General features: G+C 42.4%; 1 protein-coding gene across 2 annotated transcripts in view; it reads left to right on the top strand.

Moving 5' to 3' along the window:
- The first annotated feature begins 457 nt into the window (after positions 1–457).
- Positions 458–21881, top strand: part of CHRM2 (cholinergic receptor muscarinic 2) — an 88616-nt gene continuing 67192 nt past the window's right edge. For both annotated transcript variants that reach the window (XM_066549689.1, XM_066549691.1), the window contains exon 1: positions 458–784. The gene's annotated coding sequence lies outside the window, so the exon portion shown is untranslated. The remainder of the gene's footprint in view (positions 785–21881) is intronic.

Below are 21881 nucleotides of genomic sequence, written 5' to 3' on the forward strand. Positions count from 1 at the left end.
GATCTTATTGGAGGAGAGCCTTCAACAGCAACTAATCCTGTCATATTGAAAGAAAATTGTAAATGTTCTCTGCAGAAATTGCCTTCCCATTGCAGCTAATCGAGCCCACTTGGCGCTCGCACACATCACACACCCCCGCACGCCCTCCGGGCGGGCAGCGAGCGGACCCACAGCCGCGGCAGCCGGCAAGGACATCCACCCGAGATGCTCACCTAGGCAAAGCTTCCCTCGCTCGCCACCAGCCCAGCCAGGGCGGCAGCTCACCCTCATTTCCCCACCAGCTCTGGGGAAGTGTAAATTATTACCGGCTCACTCACGAGTCCCGGCTTCACCTGTTTTTAATTACTCCAGTTTTGTCTAAACCTTTAAGTCAGGTTCGATAGCACTATTGCTCTATATTTTTTAAATTTTATTTATTTTTTTTTTAAAGCTCAGCTTGGCTGAACTGAAGCAGCGACTCCCGAGGGTGTGCGTGTATATGTGTGTGCCTGTGGGTGTGGGAGGGCGAGAGGGAGCGAGAGGCAAAAACTCCATCAGCCCGGACAATGCCACCTCTCGTTTAAAGCTCCCAAGCTGTTATTCTTTCCCCGCACTATCACGGTACCGAGCGTTCTGTGTTTCCCCCAGCCCAGCCCCCCTGGCTCCTGGTGGAAGATATGGAAGAGGAAGATAAAGCCGCTGGCTGCGGGCGCTGACGGCGCGCAGCCCGCATGCCTCTGCCGCCGCCGCTCCAGCGAGCCGCTTGCAGCGGGATGAGATGCAACTTCTGCTAATTGGATCACAGGTAGGAAAGCTTTGCTTTTTACTGACGTTTCCTCTCTCTTCTTTTTTTCTTTTTTCTTTCCATCATCTTTTTTTTTTTTTGTCTTTTTTTTTTTTTTTTTCTCTTGGCTTTTCTTTCACGTCCTCTACCCTCCGCCCCTTCTTCGCCGCACCTAGGATTTCATCCGCTGCTCTCATAGGAAAGCTCCCGCCAAGGAAACAATGTCTAAGAGACGAGCTTTTGCTTCCTGGCAGAACAAGCAGAGCAGACCATAGGGAAACTTTTGCTGAATGGGTCACAGCTGAGCGGGCCACCGGTGAGAAGCAGCGAGAGGCAAAGCGATTGTCCCCAGCACAGAGCCCTTGTCTGTCGAGTTTCAGTTGCGATATTAACCCCAGAACCGAGCCTGTCGTGGCATAGCGGGCGAGACACAGTAGAGAAACCTTCACATTTTTCAAGCGCCGCACACAGGGGGGTTTTATTACAAAAGCTACATTCCGACACAGGTTCATCTGCCGGGCTGCCGCTCCCAAATCCCGCTGTGACATGTTTGCCGGCGACTCCTGCAAAATGTCAGCGGGAGCGGAGCCGTCCCCGGGGAGCGGAGCTCGCTGTCGGGCCCGACGGGGCGGGCGGGATCGGGATCCCTGCCCTGCGGGACCAGGAGGGATGCGGGTGCCGGGGAGGGAGCTGCCGGCGCTTCCCTCGCCCCCCGAGTCCCCGCTGTGCCCGGGAGCAGCTCCCGCTGCCCCATCTCCCATGTCCTGCTCGGGGAGGGGAGCGGGCTCGGAGGTGGGAAGGGTCTGGGCTTTCCCCGGCTCATTTCCGGCCCCGCTTCCCCGCATCCTTGCCCTGGCTTCGCTCCCCGGAGCAGGGAGCAGGGTGATGCGGGAGAGGATGGGCCGGGGCCGGGGCCGGCTCGTCCCCCTGTCCCGGTCCGGCTGAGTCGGTCCCGGCCGTGCCTCCGGGCTCCTTTTACTTTCGCCCGTGCACCACCATGGGGTGCTTAGGGCCAGAAGGAGCGAGCTGACACTGGGAGGGAACTCAGATCAAGCTGTGGGAGAAAAATTTCCACCCAGAAACAGCCCTGGGGCATCGAGGTGCTCGTGCAGCCCCACAATAAGGCTGTGTCGGGGACTCTGAAGGGACTAAGTGCTTTCTGCTCCTTCTCGGGCAAAAGCTGATCCTGGCCGTCCCTCCAGCCAGGGCACTTCTCCTGGCTTTGTGCCTTCCCACCGGGCTGCCCCAGCACCAGGATGATGGGGAAAGGCGGGCTGGGAGCTCCTCTGCTCTCCCCTGCGGGGCACCCCAGCCCCAGGGCCCTGATGCCAGGTGCTCCTGGAGAATGGCTGTGCCCGGCCCATGGGTGAGTCCTTACCCCTTTACTGGGTGAAGAACAAGGACAATTCCTCCCACCCCTGTAAGATCGTTTATTCTTACTGTTTTGATTTGCTAAAGTTCCTCCCAGGGCAAGGAGATGGCTTTTCCAGCTGGAAATTCTTGTTGTAAATCTAGCCAGAATGACATCCATTCCCATTTTTATGTGTCAACCAGTGTGTTGGCACATTGGCTTGTCCTTGTCCCTTAAGGAAGATATTCTCTTTGCAGAAAGAAAAAGGCAAGGACAAAAAAAGAAGGTCTAACCTCTGCTTGACAGCCTGTTCTTGCAGCTATTTGGTGGATAAAGCAAATCCACAAACTATAAAAAAGGATAAGGAAGGTTAATACAGGAGAGCAGAAGGATGCATGCTGTCTGCCTTTATGGTATTGCATCACTTGCAATCACAACCCCTGTCTGAATACACACCAGCTTTGATTGTGTGGTTTATGACCACCAGCTGCTCTCGGTGATTCATCTATAAACCTCTTTAAGCTACACAGAATACACTTTCTTGTTCCTTTAGGATCTCTTGGAGTGTAAGTTTGGTTGAACTTCCCCTCTGCAGGAGCCTGGACTGTTTGGCTTTGCACCAGGAGAGTGAGAAGTGCAGTAATCTCACTGGTTTGTTGTACCCCACTGAGCTGCCCCCTCAGCACTCTGATTTCTGCATTGTAGTCCACCTGGGAACAAGGCACAATATATGGGGAGGGGGGGTCTAGGATATCCCCAACTTGTTTTGGATGGAGGGCAAAATTATAAAAAGGAGAGGTCATGCTTTTCTCCCATCCAAACCCAGGATTTTGAGTAGTGTCCTCTAGCCTAATGGTTGTAACTCTGCATCTGGAAAGAGCTCAGGGAGGCCTGGACCATGTGTGATCAAGGATGTCCTGAGGAGATGGAAGGCACAGCTGCCTGGATGTGCTCTGTCACATCCATCCAGGATGGAGACACAGACACTGAAAGGAGGAAACTGAGGCCATCAGTTAAAAACAGAATCTATAAACAAAACTTTTTTTTTTCCCTCCTAGGTGTTCAGCCCAGTGCCCACTGCCACTTTGGTTGTCACCTCTGGGCTGAATCCCTGTGTGTATGTCATGGTTCTCAGCTACTCAAAATGCTTGCAGCCCGTTTGGTGCCTCATTCAAAAGTCTTTTGAGGACACCTACTATGAAATCCCTCACTGTTGTTAATATAATCCCAGGAGGTTGCTCTGTCCCACTTCACTCCTGTAACCCACTCACCCGTTCACCCAGCTTTCCCTTCTCCGCTAATATCATGACCTACATGCAAAAGATGTATTTTCTGGTCCTGTTTCCATAGCAATGCAGCACGGGGAACTCAGACAAGCCAGTAATAATGAAGCCAATTCCCTTTCTGTGAAATCAGGACCTCTTTGAAAGTTGAGTTCAGTTTAAGGCAAAGTAGGAAGCCGTGGAGAGTTTTATTTCCATCCCGGAGCCCAGGTCCCCGCGCCCTCTAGTGCCAGAGGCAGGCGAGGAAGAGCATCCCCGGGACCAAGGAATGTGAGGCTTCATAGCCAACTACGGCACGGGGAGACAAGCAAGTGGTGTGAGAAAAGAACATTCTTCCATTCTTCCCAGTGTCTGTTGCCAGTCAGGTCTGCTAAATCCCAAGCTGCAAAAAAGGGCAGCTAATGCTCAGTTGATTCGACTGATCCTGGTTTGGTCACTCGGAGATTATGGCTTGGGTGGGTTAAACTGTGGAGTAAAACGTGGGAAGAAATTGAAGCTGGGAAGCTCAGACTAGGTCTGACCATTTTTTTGGAGATTTTGGATCTCTCTGGATTTGAGCTTCACAGCTTGAAGCCACTCTCAGCTAATTTTGAGAGATTTGAAGGCACAGAAGAGGATTACTCACTCGTGAAACTGCTGCCCTGACCTTCTACTGGCTGTTTAGGTGGGTGGATGGGATAGGCAACAGTAATCACGCTAAGGAAAGCTGAAGGGGTTCAGATGCAGCTCATATGATTGACAGGGATAACTTTTCCACAAATGCTTGTAGCCTCAAATCTTAAAAAGCTTAAATTGTATGCTGGCATTTAATGTATGGTAGCATTAAATTGTGTGGTAGCATTTCAAGGCCTGTTAGATCCATCTCAGAGATTCTCATCTCTAAGAACCAGGCTGCACAAAGAGCCAAGCACTGAGAACTCCTGAGGCTAAACGGGACTCCACGCACACCACCCACCCATCTTTTCCAGTTCCTCTATTTTGGCAAAGATAGCTTTCAGTTTTGCCAGGGTCTCCACAGCTTTTCCTGTGTCAGAGCTGCCCAAAAAATACAGTTCCCTACTTGCTTGTCCACATCCCACCAGCTGACTGCCAAACACCTGTGCCTAGCAGATTGCATTCCCTAGCTCTCCACATTAAATTGAGGAGGGATCCCTTGCTGACTTATCCCACCAGCTTCCTACACTTCCCTGATTGAAGTGGGCAGAATTAAAAGTTGAGACCACTCCTGAAGTTGCATTAAAGGGCTGCCTCCTTTTCCCATACACCCTGAGCTTGCTGCTATGTTGAAATGCTTTAGGCTGTGGAGCTGCCAGTCATTTTGGACTGCCTGTCCTACCTTATAATCTATATTATTACCTATGTCTAACACCATCTATTCCCCATAGGAAGGGTTATACATCAGCAGATCTTCCAAAGAATATTCTCTCATATAGCACAATTTGAAGTTCCAGGAGGATAGCGTAGGGTGAAGTGAGTTTCATTTCGTTTCCATCAAGGACTTCTTAGAGAATGCTTGCCAATGCCACTAAGATGTGCAGTGGGATTTCAGTAGTTCACGTGCTTCATATATTTGTTTTTAAGGATATGATACAGGTTAAATGAAACCACATTTAGGGCTAGCTGCTTTGCTCAGAGTCTTCTGCATGTTTTCTGTTTGACAAGATGATTCTTTGATTCCCATCATTCCAGTATTTCTTGAGACTCCATGGGCCAGATTTTGATCTTAATTACATTCTTTCAAATCAGGGGTGCCTCCAGTGATTTTAATTGCGTCTGCTTTATTCTGGTGCAATTGAGCTCAAAATTTGACTTTCACAGAAACATAGCAAGTATTGTAATTAGAATATGCCAGTGTTTTGACAACTGTTCATGGAACAGCTCTGTTTCATCAGACTCTGCTGAAAGGGAAATGCAATGTGATAATGGGCATTGGGAATAGCACGGGGCGCCTCTTGCAGTGATGGCAATAAAGATCTCTGTGAGAAGTCACAACATAAATAGGCGAGAAATTCTGTAAATCAGCATTTTACAGGATTTCCCTAAGCTCTTAGAAAAGCTCTGAGTAAACTGTGGGCATGTTTTCTTTGATTTTGGTTGCTTGTGTTTTACAGTTTGGTGTTTGGTTTTGTTTGGGGTTTTGTGGCTTTGAGAGAGGTGTAATGAGACAAAAATATCTCCATAAGTCTTTCTTCTGAATCATTGTCAAAATTAGTGTTGGAAACCAAGGTGATTTAAAAGAATTTTCTTGCTTAGTGATTTCTCTGGCTCAGGATTTTCAGGTAGCCTGAGTATATAAAGATCTCATTATTTCTGTGCAGACAGGATGATCTTCAAACATGAAGATTAGATCCTTTTCTTTTGTAATCTGTTCCACCTCGTGAGAAACAAAAATTAGCAAAAACAATACATGGGGAAAAAATAAGTTTCTGATATAGACCATAGCATTTTCACAGATTCCTGAGAAACTTTCTCTCAGCTTTGCAGTGCATTACTGATGTCTATTCTAAACTCATCTGTCTCATGCTCAGTCAATTAGAAAACAGAGCAGTCATATATTGAAAATTATTCATAACTTTGTTCATGAGTAATGGCAACAAGCTTATTCTGCTATTATTTCTGAAATCCTTTAAAGGAAGCTAGTGACCAATGATTTATTCATGAAAACATTCGCACATTTCAAAACTTTCATGAATGTTAGCATGAATAATTAAGGGAATTTGTGTTATTTGTTCTCATTGCTCATTATTTTCCTATTCAAAACGGCATCAGTCATCCACTTACAGAGCATTAGAACATAATGATTACAGTATTAGATAAGACAGGTGTTTTGTCTCATCCTGTAGAGTGTTTTGATCAATGTTGGTTACCAAAAAAGGCAGGTGTAGTGAATGCTGCCCTAGATATCTGTACTGCCCTCAGGTAAAAGGTTTTTATACCCATCAGCTTGGGTTTGCTCTCTACCCAGAGATCTTTTCCAAATGACAAAAAGATCTACTCACCTCCCTCCCCAGGTGGAAACCTCTAGAGATTTTAGACAAGCTGCAGATGTACTCACAGGCCAGATAAGCAACTAATCCGGTTTTGCGTCCCAGTGAGTTCAGTACCTTAGTGATAGTATGTAGCAGGCAATTCAGTAGGTTAATTAAATATTTTCCTTGGAAAATCATATTCCAGACAACCTTTGTTCTATTTAAATTAGTTGTCTTTCAGTGTTATTGATACCTCTCTGTTATGTTAAATGAAAAGACCAACTAGAACAGCCAGTTCATTGTATAGGCGTCACTCATTTAATCCCCCATTAGAGAAGAAAAGAACAATAAAGTAATTTCCATTTTAACACCTCTTACTCCTCCCATGCTAATGAAAGTTTTGGTTTGTTTAGTTTGGTTTTTTTTTTCTGATCACTGCTGTAATAGAGCAGAATAGGGTTGTTCACTGTAATGCCATAATGAGTGGCCACAGCTGGCTTAGAATCCAGAAAGGCTTCCAGATCTTTCACTCTACCTGTGACTGTTCTGCCTCAGCCAATATTAATTTCCATTAGCTACCCAAATGTTAGGTTCTCCCAACTCAATTAACATACTACAAAATACTTAATTTCTTATTCTTTTTTTCTAAGAGCAATAATTCAAGTAAAGTTCTACGTTCTTGGACAACCTGACTGATAATATTTTGCTGTGAAAAAGGATCACTCATGTGTAGCTTCTCTTTTCTCTTTCTTAACCAGCTTCCAGCTTGTAATAGTAATTTTCCTATTCTATCACAACTTAAATCTGTCAAAGAATTTAATGCAATATAGAAGTACCTATATATGTAGACTTGTCAGGTTGGTTTCTTGGTCTTTTAACTTGATGCTTCAAAGAACATATATCAGACAACATTTTCTTAAAAAATCTATTATTCTTTTTTATCCTCTCCTATATGTAAATCCAGTTTTTGTTAGTTTCAGTCAATTAAGGTGGAAGTAGAATGAGGCTTTTCAGTATATAATACCTAAGATTAATCCCGTGCCTGTCCTAAAGATAGGTATGCTTGTTGCTACCCCCTGCCCTTCTGCAGCGTATCTGACTCCAGCAACAACTTGCATATTTTTGCTATCAGCACAGCCACTTCAATTTCAAATGCTTTCCAAACCCTTGCATATATAGCCATGAGGTCCTTTTGATATGCTGCTGTTTAGTTTATCAATTTGTTCCAATGTTTCCCCTTTCAGAGTTTCACGTTCTGACAGCTCATGTGCTTTCTTGTCTTGGAAAAGAAATAGGTCTAACATGGATATCAGCACAGCATCATGTGCACAGAAGATTTAACCAAAAAAATAATTCAGTACCTCTGCAAAGTCCTTTTCCTCATTAATTATTCCAAATAGTCCCTTGATGTGCAGTAGATCCCACTGGCTCCCTCCTGAACTGGCAGAATTTAAGAGAATTGAGAAATGTCCTGCAGTTCCTCTCTCTGCACACACCCCCACCAGCTCTTGTCAGTTTGTGCATCCTTGATCCTCTTCATTTACAGCTGACATTTTGTTTGTGTTTTATTTTAACTCCCTCCCTTAGCCATGGGCTTCACCAGACATGAAGTGTCATTTCCACAAACATGGTTGCTTGGCTCAAGCAACTTCTTGGACCTTCACATTTCACAACAACTTTTTTCCTGCCTTCTCTTCCAATTTGCTTTCCACATGACCTCACTGAATCAGAAACTGTCTGTTGTTTTGAATCCGTGGATTTTACTTTCTCTTTTGTTCTTTGGTTTTTTTTTGTTTGTTTGTTTTTAATTTCATTTATTTCTGCCTTCAGTACTTTTTAAGCAGTTCACTAATTATGAGCAGTTTGTCTTGCGCTCTTAATGCAGTAATAAGTTTATAATTTTTCAATGTTTTGATTATTTCATGTCTTCAGCTATTTAGTTAAGAGCACCTGCTCTTATGTTCTCCACTTATTCTAAAAATCACTTAGGAATTGATGGGGTTTTTTTGATCTGTTTGTACCATTTGACTTACCAACACACAGGCGGGTGGACTCACTGATGGTTGGTTACAATCTTATTAGACATTTTGATACCTCTTTGATCTCTCTCCATAAGAACCCTTTGAATACCCCAGACATTTCCTGGAATAAGGGTGCTAGTGCTTGAATAAGGGTGCTAGTGCTTTGTGCAAGCATCAGGCTTGAAGTAGAGAGGATATTTTTTCGCTTAGCACACTGGACTGAGACCAAGCTGATCACAGATAAGCTCCTGACCATGCCACCCACCTGCTGCATGAGTTTTGACACATTCCTGTGGCCTGACACAAAGCCTGCTGAGGTCAGAGACCAACTCTTGTTACCTTGGGTAGGCTTTGGCTTGGCATCCTGAGGCAGGGACAATAATTCTTCCTGGTCCCATGACAGTGTTGTAGGGATTTGCTTCCCACAGATTGTCAGATAGTGAAGTTCAGCTGTGGTGCTGCCAAATGAAAAAAAAGGAACACACAGACTCCACACAGAGGGTTTTTCTTTGCACTGGAATGTTGGAAAATTGAGCCTTTAGGAGATGCTTAGTGGGAAAGTTTTTGTTCAGGAAAGGAGGATAACCTAAAATGTTCAGTATCCCTCCAACAAAAAGGTACTGAGGCTGCAGCTGCTCCAGACCTTGGTGAGAAGTAAAAGAGAGATGTTTTCTCTGCTGTTGCTTTTCCATGCTCAATCTGATCCCCTGATCCATTACTGGCCTCTTTCACCCACACAAATTTCACTTTTCTAGCACTGTATATTCAGCTGATGGAAGCTGTCAGAGCACGAAGGACATGAAAGGAGAGGCCACCACCACAGAAAGTGCTATATTTAACCTGGCAATGTCATGCCTTCTCAGTATGACCTTGAGCCCTAACACTGAGAATTTAAACAGGGAATCTTGGTTGTGAAGCTTCTTCCTTTAGCCAAACATAGAAGGCTCTTAAATATGAAGAAAAGTGGGAAAGAAGTAAGGTAAAATAAGTTTTCCTTCTGCTTTTGACATTTGTGATAGCCAGCACACTTAACTGCCACTAGAAGAATACATGAAGGCCTCACTGTTAAATTCTCATTAGAAATGTCTGTTTGATGTCTGCTAGTCATTTCCACAATCTATCCACTGAGAGTAAATGTAGGGATTTTTACTGGAAGGTTTTGACATCAGAAGCAGTTTCCTGCAAGAAATACCCTACTGATATTAATTATTTTGCTATGTGCTTCAGTAAAGGGGAAAAATCCCAAAAGTACACAATTGGGAAAAAAAAGTAAGGAAAGAAAAAAGAAAGAAGATGAACAAAAGCTTTGGTTATGTTTTGTCTGAAGAAAGCCTGTAACTATCTCTCTCCCTTTCTTTACCAAAGAGTGAGACTGTTTATCTCCTACTTTGAAGCACAGGGAAATGCAAAATAACAGGTTTAAAAAAGCCCAGGTAAGTCAGGCACTGCCATCCTTTCTGAATGACAGATTTGACAATTAATATTCCACATTATTGTCTTCAATTCCTCTTAAAAATCGAAGTAGGGTGTGGAAATTACACATAGCTAAAAAGATGAGGAGTCATTTTCTTGTTAGTACTTGCAGAAAGTAGTGACAAAGGCTGAATTCCTGGTTTCACCACACGTTGCTGACATGGCCTTGGATAAACTCAGTAACCTACTGTACCTCAGCTTCTAACATGGAAATAGTATAAAAAAACATTTTCATTCTCACAAGCTTTGTCTGCTCTTCCTGTTTAGATTTTTAAAGTGTTTGGCAGCATTTCTGGAACAGTCAGCACTAAACTTGCCCTTAAACATACCTAAATTTGGGCATCCATAGAAAGAAATTAATGATATATCATCTTTCAAATGTTCAGTTGCTTTTTATTCCATCTGCAAATTAGCTAATAGCATGGGCCTTTGGGGAGTCAGAGCCTTTCCACTGACCCCTGGTGTTGCTGGCACAGGCAGCTACAGATGGGATGGTATCCCAATTTCTGCTGGGGTGGTGGTACCACTGTGTGCTTGTTCCCTTTGCTGCCACACACTTCTGAGAGTGTGGGCACTTCTGAGCAAAGTGGGAACTCTGGCTTAGGGAGAGTTGCTTTTGTAGCCAGAATCATCAGGTGAGCCCTCTTCTCTGGACAATGCTCAGCCTGCTTTACTTTCTGTGCTCACCTGAAATTTTTTGTCCTTCTTGGCCAGGTTCTTACTAAAACCAAAACTACTGTAAGACACTAGGGAAAGTTTCCCTGAGGGAAAGGCAGGTGCAAAGCTGCAGAGAGAAAGCACTTAGCCCCACAAACCAGCAGCAGCAGGATTTACCCACTTTGGGGACACAGTGGCAGCCCAGATATCAAATGTGCTGCTCTTCAGGGAGAGTGTGATGGTGTTTGCAGGGGTCCCAGGATGAGGGAAGAGACGAGGATCTGACTCCATGTTTCAGAAGGCTGTTTATTATTTTATGATATATATATTATATTAAAACTATACTAAAAGAATTGAAGAAAGGATTTCATCAGAAGGCCAGCTAAGAATAGAATAGCAAAGAATGATAACAAAAGCTTGTGGCTTGGACTCTCTGTCTGAGCCACTGGGCTGTGATTAGCCATTAATTAGAAACAAAAATATGGGCCAATCAAAGATCCACCTGTTGCATTCCACAGCAGCAGATAATAATTGTTTACATTTTGTTCCTGAGGCCTCTCAACTTCCCAGGAGGAAAAAATTCCCAGGAGGAAAGGATTTTTCATAAAAGATGTCTGTGACAGGAGAGTCATTGGCTCTGGCTGCTGTGGACAAAAAGTGCAGTTTCTAAAGACTCAGTCCCACTGAAGACTGTCTGAATCACCTTTTCCCAGGGCACAGGCAGGCTGGGCATTCTCTCTCAAGGGGATCTGGCCATCAGCATGTTCTGTGATGCTGTCTATGACTTGAATGAGCCCCTTGCCCTCCCTGCACCTTTCTCTTCTCCACTGTTTAAGAGTGGGAACATCAAGTTTCCTCAGTGCAGGTCAGTGGACAGGACCAGCTGAAGGTGCCCTGATTTTGTGCTAAGGATGACAGCATAACAAATGCCTACAGCACAACAGCAAAGGAAAAAATGCATCCTCTGTATTTTCTGATATTCTTTGGGTATGTTCAGGTTGAGTCAGCTAGGAGGCTCAGAGACTTCTGACTGTACACCTTAGCAGGTGAAAAGTTCTCAATTTAACTTTTATTCCAGTTTGAGTAGATGGAACAAACTAAAAGGTCTTCAGCCCTTTCCTTCAAGGCAGGAGGAAGCTGTGGTTAAAGCTGTTTCTTAACCCTCTGGCAGTGGTGTTAATGCAATACAACAAAAAGAACAAGGCAAAAAGCCCAGGAGAGCTCTCACTCTTTTTTTCTTTAAGAATTTATTTATTTCACACGAAAAGCTCCAGATCGACATTTTATTCATTGTACATTATTGCTTCTTAAACAAAAGAACAAAATTAAAAGCACAACCAGAAAAGAAGAGGTTTTTTTGCAGCTGAACACATAGAGATGATAACTAAACAAGAGGAATCCCTTGCTTATTTTGAAGGTCTAATAATTCCTCATTGTTAGGGATCACAGCAACATATTTTTGTTGTGCTAACACCCTTATCTCTTCAACCTCCTGTGTTCTGCCATGAAGCCAGTTCCTGCACTGCAGCTTTAAGGAGTAATTATCACCCTTTCCTGGGTAATGATTAGATCTTGTAGAGGCCACCTAGAAGCCTCCTGTGGTCGTCATGCCAACTCTCTCCCCCAGTCTTCTTTAACCTGCTCTTTTTTGCTGCAATGCTCAGCCACAGGTGGGCTTTGAGGGGCATTCAGGCTGTGCACAGCCCAGCCTGCTTTCACAGCATCCTGGACACTGAAAGGGCGCCCAGCATCACCGAGTGAGCACAGACACAGGGATTTTAAAGGCTGCTGTCTCTTGCTCAGCCTGTGTTCCCTGCCATGATGTGAGAGGATTAGGATGTGTGCTGAGTGCCAGAGCTCTCGCTGCCCTGCAGTCAGCCACCCTGGGTGCTCAGAGTGCAGCCCCAGGAGGAGCCTGCTCCAGCCCTGTCAGCTGGCAGCTCTCTCTCTGACACCAGGGCTGGACAAGCTGCGGCTCGGGGGGTGCTGATGGGGCAGGCATGAAAGCAGAGGAGAGGTGCTAAAAGAGGACAGCACCTCAGAGAACTCAGATGCACTTGGCTCTGGTAGGAGCCAAGGTGTGTTTCCAGCTACCCCTCAGTGCTGCTAAGATGTCAGTCCTTTTTAGAGGTGGAATCGATTAGCCAGAAAGTGAGAACATCACTGGCTTTGCTTTAAAGTGGTGGGCATGTCTCAGCAGGGAAAAGGGAGGAGGACTGCATGTTGTCTGATCTCCCACCATTCCTTAAACTCTGAATTGAATTGCACTGCGAGGAAAATGAGAGCTGGTCTTTGCTGAGATAAGCGTTCTCAAGTAAATTAACAAAACAATGACAGAGCTATTTGTGTTCCTGTAGGAAATTGTCATATGGGCTAGGGTGCATCCTGCAGGCTGAACGGTGCAGGAGCAGAACCAGCTGCCTCAGCTCAGGAATACTTGGGATTTGGTACAATATCTATTTTTTTTTTCTTTTGCTGCTTGCTGAAATGACTACCTACAGCCCCTCAAGGGCAAAAGAAAAAGAAATCTGTAAGAACCTCTCCATATTCTCCACAACAGAGGACACACAGTTGCTCTTATCATTATTTATACATAGATGATTGTTATCTTCCACAGTGAGGAATGAAAGGATTAATTGGAGAAATAATCTGAAAATCAAATGCTTCTTTCCTTTATGTTTTTTAAAAGGATAGATTTTGCCAAAGCTGTCCCATGTTTATTTTTAATAGTCTATTTAATAATATATTAATAATCTGTTTAATAATCTATTTAATAATCTATTTTTAATAATCTCTAATTAAACATCTAACCAAAGAGAGCAACATTTTTACAAAAACAAGTTAAAGATTGATTATTATATGGAAAGCAGTGCTCTGTTTTGGACTGGGAGGAGAGAGAAGAAACTTTCTCTCTTTGGTCTACATCCAGCAGGTTGAAAACAGAGAGCTCTTCAGTTCAGTTTCCTTTTTACTCCTCCACCCTCCATACTCCTCTTCCTTCCAACATGCACTTCTCATCCCTCTTTTCAAAGACACAGCCTTGTCAGTCCCAAAATGACTTTGTCTGCTGTTTGAGTCTTTGAGTCAATGAGTTATGATCACCCATCCAGCCCCATTCACACACAGAGCTACTGATTTTCTTGGTTCTGCACATTCACTGCAGGAGCACCACACTGTTTTGAGCAGTCTGTCCCTTCTGTGGGGTTGTCTGGCTGTTATCTCTGCCCTCTCAGCCTAAGGAAGAGAGGGCAGGACACAACAAGTTGTTAGGCTTGTGAGAGAAATTGTGTGTCTTCCCAATAGCCTGCAAGAGGGCTGTGTGAGGATGGGCTTTTCTAAGCACAGACATCCCCTCAGTCTGGGTCTCATCAGTCACTGGTCTCATCAGACAGCTGATGCTTTCTTTTGCTTTCAGATCATTGAAAATAAAATGACCTATGCTGAACAATCTGTTAATTGTCATTAATTTGTCCACTGGATATTTCCCCCCTATATTTTAAATTGTACATCTGCAAGTGTGCTGGCTAAGCTTCACAGTCTGATTAATAGTTTCAATTATTATGTCAAGGCCAAGAGATTCTTTAAAGCTTTTCACATTCAGTATTGAGAACTTGGTACTTTTTGTGTGTGACTGTTGACTTAACACATGTGAACCAGCTTCCCACCTCTAAATTAATGGCCTGATATCTGTAGGCAGAAGCTGAAGGTGCTCTGGACAGGCTGGACAAGAGCTGCTCCCTTTTGCTCTAGGAATTGCTCCAGAGCAGCACAGCTGAAGGGAGAGATTGCAAACCAGAAATATCTTGGAGAAAGGACAAACCCAAAGGCATGGGCTGTTCAGCAGGGGCAGCATTTATTGTTCCTTTCCCCACATCAGATAATTATTGCAAATCACTGGTGGCTGACTCCATACCTCAGCCTGTTCTTGACCACATCTTGCAGGAGGATCTTTTGGTTCAATACCTGTGAACATAACCCTGATCTGTTATGGTTTAGCATTATTCTGCATCATCCACTTGTCTTTTTAAAGGCAAGTGCCTTTAAAAAGATATTAAACTGCAGGTCTACACTGTGGGTAGTAGCAGAAACTCCCTTTGGGCATATTTTCCTTGAGTACACCAGGACTGCTTCCACACAAGACAGAAACTCTGCTGCATCTCCTCCATCCTGAAAGAGGCACAGAGTTCAGTCCACTCCAAAAGTGGAAACCTGTTTGGCCATGTGTGTCCCAAGGAAAATGTGTGATCTTAAAATAGACTTGGCTTCCCTGGGGAGTTAATTTTTGTCTCATGGTCTCCTTCACTTCAGCATTGGCTGCTCCATCATCCCCTTTCTTGAAAACTTTGCAAAAACTTGCTCAGCAAGCAAAGGGATTCCTGTCTTATGACATTTCTGCTGCTTTAGCACTGCCTTTTTTTGTACCACCTGCTGTCTCTTCAGCTCATTTTAGGATTGAGGCAACTGCTCTTTTATTTGCTTTGGGTTCTATTTCACCACTGAACAAACATCCCAGAAATGTTTGTCACATCAACTGCTCCACACTGTGAGTGATAGTCCCTGGATCTGGCACAAAATACTAAAGGAATGAAATAGTATCTAGTCTGAGCAAAGACTGCAAAATCTTTCATTAGCTTTTCACCCACATTTGTTAGCATCTCCTCTTTTACACAGAAAACCTGTTCACACATGCTGAAAATATAGGGCAGCACATTTGAAAATATTTGCAAAGTATATTTTACTCAGTGACTTTCTTACTGTTAAGCAGCAGAATATGCACAGTTGCTGAACTAAGAAATGTAATGCATTTTTAAGAAGTATTGGTCAATCATGTGGAAATAGACATCCCTCTCAAGTATGACTAAAATTACTAGTGGTATCTATGATTAAAATTACTAGTGGTATCAGACCTCATGTGCCTGATTTTACATTGATTATTGAGGTCAGAGAGGTATCTTTCCACGTAATAAAAGGCTGTTGATTATTGAGGAAATTGACTTTCAAAGAATTAAATATAGCTATTATTTTATATGGTATTTTATAGTAAATAATAGTATTCTTTATTTACTACATAATTATATATATATATATATATATATATATATATATATATATACATATACATATATATATGTCAACTTGTGATTGCTGTACTCTTGAATAGGGGCATTAGTGATGTCTGCCTACTTGGAGGTTCTTATGTTTCAAAAATGTCTCAGAGCCATAAAAAATGCCCAAAAAGAGCATGGGAGCCTCACAGGGCCCCAGGGACCTGTAAATAGACAGCCAAGTGCAAGTGTGATAAGTGGCAGGGTTAGATAAATTCTATTTGAGACGTCACTTCTAAAGAGTCTGTTCTTCATTTGTTGCACTTTGTTAGCAAAGCAGAGCTTCTAGAAATCTATTTCAATGCATCAGAGTAAACAAAAGCAGCAGGAAGAATAAATGTGTTCTGTCTAGTCTCATGCTGATGCCAAGGGGCCAGAACCCAGATGTCCTGACCCTGAGTTCAGCCCCATGCTCTTATTATTGGACTATAATTTTACATGAAGCTTTCTTTCTTTTTTCCTTTTATTTTTTTCCACAGGGTGTTGGGGGGTGGTGGTACATTGTATTTGTTCACATCAGCCAAGACTGAAGCAAAAATATTATGTATAATTACAGAGCAAGGCAGGCTCATACGTCACCCATCAGCATTGTCTCATGGCTGGTATTATTCTCTGTTCTTACTCACCCTCATGTCACTGCTGCCTCTCTTCCCACCTCAAAGGCTGAACTCCTCCTTCCTCTGACAGGATGTACAATAGCCAGAGCAGTATAAATCAAAGCCTAGAATCAGGAGAATTAGAACAGATTGGAAGTGCCAGTTCCTCAAGAAGGAAAAGAAGGAAACAAGGCAGCAGGAGATCAGAAGAGTGATTGCAGCTTCATTACAAGGGCTGCTCTACCATCACTACAGGTTATTGCCTGTCACAAACTGTTTTTATTTCCCAGCTCCTGACTGGTGGAGACCTTGATCTGAAATAAATACCAGCCATCCACTTATTTTATAAATCTCCTGGCTGTGATCACATTTAATATTTACTTGTCACCATTTTTTCAAGTAAAATCTGATTTTATACTTTTGGTATCTTTATTGTAAAGCAGCAGCAGAGAGGTTGAGAATTACTGAGGAGCTTTTACAGGTCCATGTGCAGTAGGACTGAGAGGGAATGAACTCAGGCAGATCAAAAGGCAGGATAAACTGTGATGGGTCTTCCATGCAGTGGGATCAACATAAACTCCTTTCTTAATCAGGTCTGGACATTAATCATACAAGTGGTCTGCAATACTGAATTTTTAAAGCTTTCTTTCATTAATTTATTTACTAGTTAAAAGAAAAAAAAAAGAAAAAACAACCAAGGAACCATCCAAAAATAATCTTATTCTGTAACATCAGGTTGAAAACTGAGGATTTCAACAACATGTCACTGGGACTTTCAGATTTCAAGTAAAAAAATGTCTGGAGCAGGAAGAGGTGAAGACAGTTTCTTCCCTGAATGCTGGATCTTTGCTAAGTGTATGTGTTGAGGGCAGATCTCCATACTGACTTTTCCATGGGGGACAAAGTCATCTCTTTAGGATAAAGAATTTCTTTTTATTTTAAGATTCATGTGTAAAACAATAACTGATTTTTTTTTAGCAATCTATAATTGTTAGACCTCCTATTTACACAGCCAGCTCGGCATGCCCAGGTTTGTTTTATAGAAGTTGTGTTTGGAGGTAACTTGAGCACCATTTGCAGCTTTGCTCACAAACCCATGGGCTGGCTTATCCTCCCTGTGCTCTGCAAGCAGCCAAGTGCTTGGGGTTATACTTTTTGAGTGGCTGCCATCTCTAAAGCATCCTCTGTGTTTTTAGTTTTAGGTTGAGTGAGTGTTCTTCTCCTGCTGACACTTTGGACGCTGTCCCTCTCACAAGTGGTCCCTCAGAAGAAGTTAGGAGATTTGGAGGAGTAACAGGCATTTATTTGGGCCAGAACTGCAGCATTTGAGTCCTGAGTGGGAATGAGGAGCTCTCTGACTGTCTCCAAACAATGAGGGAGAGATGCAGCTCTGATTTCCCCCCTGTGTGCTGTAATTCTGCACAGGAAGGCTGCTGGTGGCATGGCACAGGAACTGTTCTTTCTGAAACATGCAGGATGGAAGGGCACCTGTACAAGCAGGAGAAAATCTGCAGGGAGACAGGGTGGGCTCACTGTAAGAGCTGGCAGTGAGCAGTCTGGTTGGGTTTGTAGTTATGCACTGGCACTGCTCTTTATTGCTGAAGTTTTGTGCCCCAGTCCCATTAGTCAGGATTTTAACATGCAACCAGTGGAAGACAAAATATTCACTCCTTATTTTAAAATTAGTTGTTTGGGACCAAAATGATCTGATTTTGGTACTTTAATGAAGTGTCCCAGTGCTGCTTTAGGTTAACATTTCATTGTCTGGATAATTGTCCTGAACAGACCAGGCTAAGCTGAAATCTCATTGCAATAACAGGAACAACAAAAAAATAAAAATCATCAGGTTTGCTTCATGAACCTGTTTCTCACCTGAGATGTATTTTCAGCGTCTAAATGGAATTGAAGAGTTGGATGTCAGCTATGCTTCTCTCTATTGAAAGTCCAGATTTAGAATGAAGTATTACCATTTTAGTGATTTATTTTACCCTTTCTCTTAACATTCCTTAATTAATTTTTAAGACTCTGAGCTGACACCATATTTGCAAGCTTTCCATTTCCAACTGAGTCTTCTTTCTAAACAGTCTTACTCTTTCATTTTCAGTCTTTATAGTATTTCTTCATGTATTAAACTTCCTTATTAGTATATATATTATAGAATTACTGCTGTCTCTAATGAAAACCAGTATTTTAGAGCAGAGAGAGTTTATTTCTTTTCAGATTCAGTAATTTCCTATGCTTAAGAACTAGAAAAGACCTATTCAGAGAGGAAGATTAAAAAAGAGAACAGCTCCAACTGTCAGTACCTGCCATTTATTTGTATTAAAAAGCAATGACTGCCAAAAATTACAGAAGCTCAAGAAAGTTATTGCTTTAACAAATTTATTAAAGAAGTTTCCTCAGTAAAATATTTGATTTTCTATCAGCTAAAAATTCTAGTGGAAAACATCTGCATAGATTAAAAAGAAACAAAACAACAAAAACTACTAATTGCCTCATTAGAAATGCAAAAGAAAAAAAGAAATGTAAATCCATATTCTTGGGTTTCAACAGCTTGTTGAAACTCTTTGCCTTTAATTTCTTTCATTTTAAAACAAAGCTTTAAGAACTTTGCTGAGTGTTTTGGTTAATATTGTTTTGAAGGATCAAAGTACCAGCTCAGCAATGTGCAAGGTGTATGTGAAGAAACCAAATACAGTGACAGATCTAATTAGTGGGGGAAAGGAGAATGAGGAGATATAAGCCTTAGGAGACAATGGCAATTCTATAAAAATATACTTTTCACTACAATGAGGTAGCTCACTACATGATAACTTTGTGACCTAAAAATTTGTTTTTTTTCTACAGGAGAATAGAATATGTATCTGGTTGGATAGGATCCATTTAAATTTGAATTTTTTTTTGGTTGGTTGGTTTCAGTTTGTTTTTATTTTTCTTTTTTTAACTAGGCCACTAGGAGAATTTCTTAGAACAGACTTTGTTGGCTACTTTGAACAGAAATACTTTTTTTGTGCCTGCTGGGTGTTCTTCATGTGTTTGGGCCAAGTAGGCAAAGAGCAAGTTAGGTATGAGTTTGCAAGTAAACCTTGTTCCATATTTTCCTGTCAAAAGTACTGCAGGATGATTGCCTTTTTATCAATACCACCATAAAACATCAGTGTTTATTTGGGATGAAAAGTGATCACAGTTTGTGGCAGGGCTTTGATTACCAGGCAATTCCTTCAAATTGTCACCTGGTTCAGTCTTTTTACCACATGGAGACTTGGAGGAGCCTGGGCAATTCATGGACAGGACAGACCTCAGCACTGGAGAGAATAACACTGAGGCAACCTTTTTTGGGTAGATATATTTAAAAAATTCTACTTCATTAAAATTGTCTAGCTTACACAGTTTTTTTAAACATGATTCCAAACCAATTAATTGTGCCTCTCTGTTCTGAGCTAAAGTGAGCACTAATGTGTGTCTTATCTTTATTGTATGGAAAATGTACAGGAAAATAAATGAAAAACATCACAATAGTTCCCAATATCTGCCCCATGGAGAATGCAATTTAAAGATGAAGGAAGGGATTTAGAAGACAACTTCAGATAACAACTGTACCCTTGCAGCAGAGCACAGACAGATCAGTTGACTGAGAAATGAACAATGTTAGCAAACAAAGATAGTTGTTTTAGATGAATAGACTGGGGATGGATACATCCCACTGCTCTAAGCCAAACTCTTGTTTGTCTCTTAAACTCTGTTTGGCTGTCAGTCATTTCTTCTCCAGCTGTCTTCCTCCTTACCCATTTTTTTGAAACTAGATTACATTTTTGGCTGAGGTTCACAAAGAGTTTGATTATGTTACCTAATTCACTAGTTTTGGGGTTTTTTTCTTTTTTATTTTCTGGGAGCCTTTATCTGTTTTTGTTTGTTTGTTTGTTTGGGTATTTTTTGTTTTGTTTTTTTGTTTTTCTGTTATATTTCTGGTGCATGATCCTTTTCCATTCTTCCTTTTCATGTTTCAGGAGCTTGTTTTAATACTCATACACAGGGATTTTCCTGGTTTTTTCCTGCCTCTGCTTTTTCTTTTCCACCTCCCCAGCTGATATCTAATTCCCTGTATGTTCATCTGTAGAGACATTTGCAGAGTAAATGAGACGGCACAATCTTATCCTCCCATCCTTTGCAGGCTCTGAGTGTCACAGAGGGAATTCTAAAACCGACTAAAGTAGCTAGAATTTGGTTCACAAATGCAGGGCTTGATTTTTATTTTACTTTTAATGCATTCTCTTGAAGGTACAGTACCAACTTAATTTTCATTTTCTGCCTCTCTTTTATTCTACCAGCGTGGAGGGCTTTGGGATTCCAGCTCCTGTCACACAGGGGGATTGAAAGGGACCAATCCCAGGATAATTTACAACTTGCTTGCCAGCAAAGCTGCACCAGCTTGGTGCATTTTCCATCATATCCACAGGTAGATGCTGGCAAAAAAGAGCCCAGCCTCAAACCCACTGGTATTTCTCACCTCCACAGTGCTTGGAGCAGGCTCACCCCAGTGTCAGAACCCTTGCATTTGTATTTCTTTTAAAAATATCTGGATAGGAGCAGAGGGTAAGAGCAGTGTCTCCTCCATGCTGCCAGCTACCAGTAAGAGCAATTATTTGAGAGGCAGCAGACAAAGAGCAGACAAACAGCCTCTGTCTGCCTGCTCCCAGCACCCTCACACCTGCACTGTCACCTACCAGCAGCGTCCCCAAATGCAATAATGCCAGGAACACTAAATCAGGAGAGACTGGCAATTGCAGAGAGACTTCAAAGGCCTCCTACATGAAGCACTTAATAAAGAGCCCTGAAGGGCAGCCTGTGCCTGGAGCAGACATGAGAGCCCACATGTGCCTGCTTCACTTGTGCCATGGTACCTTAGCAGAGCTCTGGAGCCCAGGGTGCTTCCAGACTCCTGGGTATAAAACACACACTTGTTTGTGTGTGCCTCTCTGAGCACCTCTGTGACCTGACAGCTCACAATGTGCCCCAGCAGAGGTGGTTTTGGTCCCAGTCACAGTCCCCTGAGATTAAAAAAAGCATCTTTCAGCTGTAAAGATGGAAGATAAATTATTCTCAAAACCTGGACTGCTTTGGGAAAAAAAAAAAAGACAATTCTGTTCTTTATAATTTTAGCAATTGTAATTTTCCTTTTTTTTCTACACTAGAAGATAATTTATAGACAGATTTATAAACAAAACCAGCAAAAAAAAAAGGCACAAAGAAACCATCTTATTCTTTTATCTTTCTCCTTATTGCTATTATTATTATTCTCTTCTTATTTTCACTCTACATATCTGTGTGGATTTCCTTGAAGTGTTACTGAAAAAGCTCCTGAAAGGTTTAGAAGAAATAAAATCTTTAATTGGAAAGCCCTGCTTGCTGCTCCAACTCAGTAGCATTCTTCAGAAGGAGACTTTTCCTTGTTAATGCTGATGTTTGAACAGAAATCTTTTTGTCATCTATGGCTGCTTGCAGCTGGCATCCTTTTATCCAGGAGCAAGTCTTACACTTTACCCTGAAACTGCTTAGAAAGTAGTTCTGTCTTTTAATTGGAAAAGGAAAAGAGTTCACAAGAAAACTGGAGTTTGTGGGCAATATGAAAAGCCACACAGAATTACAGGAAGCCTTCAGCTGAG

The sequence above is a fragment of the Molothrus aeneus genome, chromosome 5 (assembly GCF_037042795.1).
Source record: "Molothrus aeneus isolate 106 chromosome 5, BPBGC_Maene_1.0, whole genome shotgun sequence".
Taxonomy (NCBI): Eukaryota; Metazoa; Chordata; class Aves; order Passeriformes; family Icteridae; genus Molothrus; species Molothrus aeneus.